Here is an 8,349-nt window from a genome sequence, read left to right as displayed (position 1 = left end):
GCGCTGCGCAGGCCGAAGCCGCAGCTCTCCACCACCACCCACCACCTTAGCAACCCGGGGTCTGGGCTGTCCTGAGAGGCACAAGCTTCCGAATCCATGGAAACAGAGACGGCCACTTCCTTGTCTAGGAGAGGAAGAAAGGAAGGAGGGAAGACACATGGAAGAAGCATTTTTATGATCTCCACTGCCATGACTGGGAATAGAAAGGGGAGGGAGGGTTCATCAAACCCTGTGAGGTTAAGAATTATTTTCCTACGGCTCATTAAGAAGGGGTGGCCAGGGATCGATATTTACCGGATACTTCTGTACCAGCCACTGCCCTAGGTGCTTTTCCTATGTTCCCATATTTACCCTTCCTAACCATGTGAGGTAGGTATTAATCCCATTTAACAGATGAGCAAACAAAGCCTGAACTGGGACCCTCAAAATTTTTCCTTTATAACAGTCCAGCATATCTTTTCTCTTTTTTTCTCACAGATAGTTACCTTGCCTTATAGGGGACAGACTATCATACTCCCAAGCTGAGAAGTATGGTTGAAGTAACTGTCTGATATACATGAGACCTAAAATGTTCACAGTGGAATCCATGCCCCCCAAAGGAAAAGCTAAATGAAACTGTATTTACTGTGTAACATCAAAGATCACTGTTACCGCATGCCACAGGGAGATCAGCTAGGTGGTTTGTGACCACCTAGAGGGGTGGGATAGGGAGGGTGGGAGGGAGGGAGACGCAAGAGGGAAGAGATATGGGAACATATGTATATGTATAACTGATTCACTTTGTTGTAAAGCAGAAACTAACACACCATTGTAAAGCAATTATACCCCAGGAAAGATGTTTAAAAAAATCACTGTTATCAAGATAATCCTAGAAACAAAACGGTATCTCAGTTTGGTCTGTACCTTTCTAGTCTAAGTTGTCTGGACAATTACTTCACCATCTTCTTTTTCTTCCAAACTAAGGATCAGGGTGTGGCTTGCCATGAGTCATCTAGTAACATATAGATGCCTGAAAAAAAACAGGGACACTGAAACAGACCTGTTTGCCAGACAGCAAAAGTCTGAAGGTAATGCAGTCAGCCTGAAGGCTCACCCACTCTATATTCTTAGGCTTGGCTATAAGAGTAAATTTAAAAAGGGAGAGGGCTGACCTGAGAATAATGTCTGCCCTCCTCTGGAGCTATGGTAGAAGACAGGATGGAAATACACACTTCCCTGATGTTCAAAATTGCTAATCCTATTCATGTCTAAGAATTTTGAGTAACAATTCAAATCTTCCGGCTCAAACAAAATTAAACAGCTTCTTTAGTACATCCATGGTCAGTTCTGATAATCGGACCACCCCAGAATTGTCCATTGGTATGTATTCAGAACAAAACCACTATCACATCTTCCAATATATTTTTCCTCTTTTGCTGCTTAGGCCAACCTTGAAATTGTGGGTTTCCTGAGTGGCTGGGTAAGAAACAGAGTAATTGTTTTTCTTATCCTATTAGCTTTTTATCTTTCCACAGTGTGATTTCTATAAGAAAGGGAAGGTGGAAATAGCAAACCTACATGAAACAAAATGTTAAAGATAGTATGCTAAGTATAAGCAATTCAAAATGAGAAATACAGAAATGCTTGAGTTAAAAGGTTAACACATAATTTTGATAGTTTCCATTGCCCAATCTTCTCCAATTTTGATTATACTTAAGTCAGTAAGTTGCTGTTGCAGTTTGAGATCTATAGGAAGTAGACTCTGAAACAGAGCTTAGCATTCAGGATGTGTATTAGGGAGTGCCCTTGGGACAAACCCCTGTGGGAGGGAGAGAGAGCAACCAGACTGGGCAGAGGGAAGAGTCAGCAGAGAAGCGGCCTCCTCCTCCACAGTTTCACCCAGCCCCATGGAGAGCCCTGGAGCTGAAAGCGCCTGTCAGAGTTGTCCCACAGTGACCCCAAATGGCTGAAGCTTTGTACCCTCACCTCAGTGGGGTGACTTCCTATAAGCAGTTCTCTGCAGCCAAAGGAGCTGACAGCTAGAGGCTGTCTGCCAGCGACACTCCAACAGCTGGAACAGAGTCCTTCACTGAAGGGAATATGAACAGCACATCTCTGTATCCACCACTCATGTATCCGTGTGATGTATCCCATACATCTAAAACATTTTGCATAATATGTGAAACTGATTTTAGTAAATCGTTTTTTACACATGCGGGCTTTTCTGACAACTTTCCATAAATCTACGAATCCAATACAACTCTCTATTTATGTGTCCCTTCCCTCTTTATTTTTATCTTTTCTTATGCCTTATACTCTAAATATACCCTTCCCCTTTTCTTCATTCATTCTTTCCTCTCCTCCTTCATTCTGGAGACTTTCAGAAATGCCTTCTATCTGCTATTTTTTTCCCTACTACAACTTTTTCTGTCTTCAAACTCTTTACATGGAAGATAACCCATGACTATTACATTTAACTAAACAACCGCAGGCCCCAGTTTTCATCATGGAAAAAAATTATTTGTGTATACAGTGATAGCATTAGTCACAAGTGGAATGGTTATCATCTTTATTATGGTATAGATTCTATACTGTGATTTAAATCACATTAAGGACTCAACTGCTAATAAAGGTCTTACCCATGCAGTTTTGGTGGCAGGATTTTCATATACCTAGTCTTACCTTTAAAGACACACTATTGGACTAAAGCAGTAATAACCAGAAAGTTGTATTAAAACAGTAGTTCTCAAAATGTGATCCATTGACCCCTGGGGATTCCCAAAGACCCTTTTGGATGTCTGCAAGGTCAAATCAATTTTTACAATAATACAAAAGCAAGTTTTACTTTTTTACTGTATTAACTTTGCACTGATGTTCCTAAAGCAATAGTGGGTAAAACTTCTGGCACCTTAGCACTTATCAAGACAGAACACAAAATTGTACTATTTAAAAAAAAAACAAAACCTACTTCACTGCCCTGCACAGTAAAAAAAAGAAAAAGAAAAAAGAGATAGAAAGACAAAAGAAAAGAAAAAGAGCCAGTCTCACTTAACAATATCATTGATGAAGAAATAAAAATTGTGGTTATTATTAAATCTCAACCTTTGAGCACATGTCTTTTTTTTAACAGCTTTTTAAAGATAGAATTATAATATGTTAAACTGTGCATATTTAAGGTATACAATCTGATGAGTTTTAACATATGTTTACACCCATGAAACCATCATCACAATCAAGAGAATGAGCATATCTATCTTTACTCATATCCACCTTTACCCATGGGTTATTTAGATTGTTATTTAGTTTCCAAATAGTTGAGGATTTCCCTTATATCTTCTTGCTATTGATTTCAAATTTAATTCCATCATGGTCAGAGAGTGGACCTGGTATGGATGAATCCTTTAAAAATTTTTGAGAGTTGCTTTATAGCCCAGAATATGATCCATCTTGGTAAATGTTCCTTCTGACATGAAAAGAATGTGTATTCTGCTGCTATTGGGTAGAGTGTTGTATAAATATCAGTTAGGTCAAGGTAGCTGATCATGTTCCCCAAATCTTCCATACAATATCTGATTTTCTGTCTACTTGTTCTATATATTACTAAGAAAGTGGTGTCGAAATCTCTAACTATAATTGTGCATTTGCCTACTTCTTTCAGTTCCATTAATTTTTATATCATGTATTTCTAAACTTTCTTATTAAGTGCATAAATATTTAGGATTGCAATGTCCTTTTGAGAAATTGACCCCTTCATCATTGTGAAATGACCCATTTTTATTTGGTAACAATTCTTTGCTCTGAAATCTACTTTTTTCCTAATATTTATATAGCCACTCCAACTTTCTTTTGATCAGCATTAGCATGGTGTATCTTTTTCAATCCTTTTTACTTTTAAACTATTTTCTTTCTTACAAATAAAGTAGGCTTTTTATAAGTAGCATACAGTTAGGTCTTGTATTTTTTAGCCAATTGGAAAATCTCTGGCTTTTATATGGGGTATTTAGACTATTTATACTTACTGTGGTTATTGATATGGCCAAGTTTAAATGTACCACTCTGCTGTTTGTTTTCTATTTGTCCCATCTGTTCTTTGTTTTTACCACTTTTTCTCATTTATCTTGGATTAATTGATTGTTGTTTATTATTCTACTTTATCTCCTTTGTTAGCTTGTAAGCTATACCTCTGTTTTGTTGTTAGTAGTTGTTTTAGGATTTATAGTATACATCTTTAATGTGTCACTATACACCATCAAGAATTATTATATCAGTTAGTGTATAGTACAAGAATGTTAAAATAGTTTACTTCTATTTCCCCTCTTAGTCTTTGTGCTATTGTTGTCAGATATTTTACTTCTAAATATGGTATTTAGATATTTACTTATAAATATGTTATTAACCCCACGATACATTATTATTATTTTTGCATAAAAAAATTATCTTTCAAAGAAATTGTTAAAATAAGGGGTTTTTTAAGTCTTCTTTTTTCCTTCCTTTGTGTAGATGCATATGTTCATCTGGTCTCATTTTCCTTCTGCATAAAGTATGTCCTTTAATATTTCTTGTAGTGAAGGTATGGTGGTGATTTCTGTATGCCGAATACAAATTTTTTATTTTGCCTTTGTTTTTGAAAGATATTTTTTCTCAGCATGGAATTCTATGTTGACAGATCTTTTTCTTTCAGTACTTTAAAGATGTTGCTCCAGTGTCTTCTTGCTTGTTTCTGATGAGAAATCAGCTGTCATCCTAATCTTTGTTCCTTTGCATGTAACATGCCTCTGTATTAAGATTTCTCTTTATCCCAGCTTTTAAACAATTTGATTATGACATGCCTTGGTGGAATTTTCTTTATGTTCTTGTGCTTGGGGTTCATAGAATTTCTTGGATCAGTGGGTTTTAAGTTTTCATCAAGTTTGGAACATTTTTAGCCATTATTTCTTCAAGTATTTTTATGCCCCCTCCTGCTTTGGGGACTCCAATTACACACATATTAAGTTGTGTGAAGCTTTTCAACAGTTCACCAGTGCTCTGTTTATTTTTCCTGTTTTTTCTTTGTCTATTTCATTTGTATTTTTTCTATTCCTGTGTCTTCCAGTTTACTAAGATTTTCTTTTGCAGTGCCTAATCTTTGTTGTCACCATTGTTAATTCCATTCAATGTACTCTTCATCCCAGACATGCTTTTTTCTTTCTCTGGATGTTTGATTTAGATTTTCTTTATACTGTCCATATCTTTCCCTAACATGCTCAACCTTTCCTCTTCCTTCTCGAACATATGGGATATAGGTATGACAACTGTTTTAATATCCTTGTCTGCCAGTTTATCATCTGTGTCATCTCTGTGTCTATTTCTATTGATTGGTTTTTCTCCTCATTGTGGGTTCCTATTTCTTTGCATGCCTGGTAATTTTTTTATTAGATACCAGATGTGAATTTTACTTTTTTGGGAGGTGCTGGGCATATTTGCATCCTTTAAATATTCTTGATCTTTGTTCTGAGACACAGTTGAGTTGGAAATAGTTTGGTCCTCTGGAGGCTTGCTTTCCAGTTTTCTTAGACTGGAGCAGAGCAGCCTGTAATCCTGGTATAATTTGACACTTTACAGAAGCGATACTCTCTGGATATTCTACTTTTTCCCTGGTATTTTGAGGCTTTTCCACTCTAACTGGTGGAAACACAAAACACTCCTAACCTTATCTGTGCTCTCAGGCTTGTTATGTTTGCTCCTTTTCAGTAGATCTTTCCCCCACCTTGAGTAGTTTCCTCACATGCATGTGCTGATCTGAACTCAGCTGAAGACTTATGGAGAAACCTTTACTGATCCCTGAAGCACTCTCTCCTGGAAGCTCCCTCTCTCTCCTCCCATACTCTGCAAATTCTAGCCACTTGACCTTCCCAAGTTCTCAACTCTGTCTTTTCATCTAATAGAGACCACCCAGCTCTGTTTGGATTCCTCCAACCTGGGAAATCTCTCAAGACATCAAGATGGGGAAAGCATCCAGCTCATCTCATTTGTTTTCCTTTTTTATGACTCTCCTGTGATGTCTGTTTTCCAATATTTGAGCATCACTGTTTGATATATATATTTGAAGATAAGATAATAAATCCAGTCTGTTACTCCATCTTGACCAGAAGCAGAAGTTGAGATTATGAATCTTTTAATATTCCGCATGACAAAATGGGAGATACAAATAAAGTGCTTCTACCAGATGCTACATACTGAAGGACAAATACATACTCAAGGAAAAGCACGTGTACAATTGTTTGAGATGTGAGATGAGCTACCTGCTTTTTTCATAAAATTCTACTTTTACTTGAAAGAATAATTGACTGATATCCTGATTATTCAGACTTGGCTATTTGGAAGACATTTGTTTGAAAATGAATGAAGTGTGCCTAGGCCTTCAAGGACAATAACTGACAGTATTTTTTGTCAGTGATAAAACTGCATCTTTCAAGTGAAAACTGGAATTTTGGAAAACTTGTATCTGCTTCCATAAGCTTGACAGTTTCTTGACATGTAACAACTTTCCTGACAAAGTCAGTTATTTTAAAAAATGTGATTTTTAAAATAGTTTATAATAAAATGTTCAACATTTGGAATATCTGTATAACTCAGTGAACAAATGTTTTCCAAATGCTCCATGCCCAATCACAGAGAAAAGGTCCATTCAAAGTATAAGAGAGACCAATGGATTTTAATGTAATGGAGTAAAAATGTTTATTTATACAGTTTCAGATTCTGCATTACAACTAACTTTTATGACATTATTATTTGTCATGTTTTGTTTTAGTAACAAAAAAGATTATCCATAATTATCTGAAGAGGCGATTAAAATACTCCTTCCTTTTCCTACTACATGTCCATGTGAGGCTGCATTTTCTTCATATACTTCAACCAAAATAACATGTCATAGCAGATTGAATGCATAAACAAATCCAGGTGTTTTCTAATAAGTCGGTAACATTTTTTAAATGTTAAAAAATGCCAATCTTCTCATGAAATCCTTTTTGTTTTAGAAAGCATAACAATTTTTTTCATAAAAATGTGTTATTAACTTGTAATGCTTTTGTTGTTTTAAAATAAATCCATAATTGAATATTTATAAAATGTCTGTTTTAATTTTCAATACAATAAATATTAATAGACATAACCCATGTAAACAAAAGCTATTAGAGGCCCTCAATAACTGTTACTGATGTAGAGGAGTAAAACATTTGATAACTCCTGTGTTAAGGCTATTTTACCCAGGAGAACTAAAACATTAAGCCAATGGTTTTAACTTTGACTACGTATTGGAATCATCTAAAAAGCTTTTTTTTTTTTTTTTTTTTTTAATTAAGATGCCTGGTGCTCTCTTCGGCAGCACATATATTAAAATTGGAACAATACAGAGAAGATTAGAATGGCCCCTGCGCAAGGATGACACGCAAATCGTGAAGCGTTCTGTATTTTTAGCTGCGAGGTCATCGGAATCCCAACCCCTGTCCTCAACTGGAACAAGGTTAAAAGGGGTCACTATGGAGTTCAAAGAGCAGAACTCTTGCTTGGTGACCGAGGCAACCTGGCCATTCAGACCCGGGGTGGCCCAGAAAAGCATGAAGTAACTGGCTGGGTGCTGGTATCTCCTTCTTAGTAAGGAAGATGCCGGAGAATATGAGTGCAATGCATCCAATTCCCAAGGACAAGCTTCATCATCAGGAAAAATTACAGTGGTTGAAGCCTTACATGAAATACCAGTGAAAAAAGGTGAAGGTGCTGAGCTGTAAACCTGCAGAATATATTAATCTGCATAGCTAAAAGTAGTCATGGGTAACTACAACCCCTGTTCTTGCCTAATAACCAGTTTCTTTTCATCCAGTCCACTAATACTTTAGTTATATTCACTGGTTTTACACCATGAAATACAAAATAAAGATAACACATCAAGACTGTCTACAAAAAAAAAAAAAAAAAAGATGCCTGGGTGTCACCCCTGGAGATTCTGATATGATTAGCCTGATCTGTGGTGCAGACATCACATTTCTTTAAAACTCCCCAGGTGATTGTAGCAGGGCTGAGAACCACTGCATTAATCACACACTCTGAGAAATACATTAGCAAAACCCACAGAGAATATAAAGAGGCCCACAGTATATCCCTGCCCACATCTGTCCACCACTGCTTTCAAAAATGGAGTAAAAAATTAAAATGTTTGCTTCCGCAGTACAGAGTCAGACTTTTGCTGTTCCCTAGAAATCTCAGGAATCCAGATTTCCTGCAAATCTTCCCAACTCCTTTCACCAGATCAGAGGTCAAGTCAAGGTGGCAACAAAAGTTAAGAAAAAAATCTTTCCTCTGCTTTTCTCCCATCCCAGCCCTTTAGAATAAGTT

At 36.6% G+C, this 8,349-nt stretch overlaps 1 non-coding gene and 1 pseudogene across 1 annotated transcript; both read left to right on the top strand.

Annotated features, from left to right (window-relative positions):
- Window positions 1–5,250: 5,250 nt before the first annotated feature.
- Window positions 5,251–7,907, top strand: LOC116764001 (annotated as a pseudogene).
- Window positions 7,327–7,432, top strand: LOC116764833. Its single transcript, XR_004353042.1, has one exon. It is a non-coding gene; the product is annotated as a U6 spliceosomal RNA (small nuclear RNA).
- Window positions 7,908–8,349: the final 442 nt, after the last annotated feature.

This window comes from Phocoena sinus, chromosome 13 (genome assembly GCF_008692025.1).
Source record: "Phocoena sinus isolate mPhoSin1 chromosome 13, mPhoSin1.pri, whole genome shotgun sequence".
In the NCBI taxonomy this organism is placed as follows: Eukaryota; Metazoa; Chordata; class Mammalia; order Artiodactyla; family Phocoenidae; genus Phocoena; species Phocoena sinus.
The sequence above is the reverse complement of the archived record's forward strand: the minus strand, read 5'-3'. Positions and strand labels throughout refer to the sequence as shown.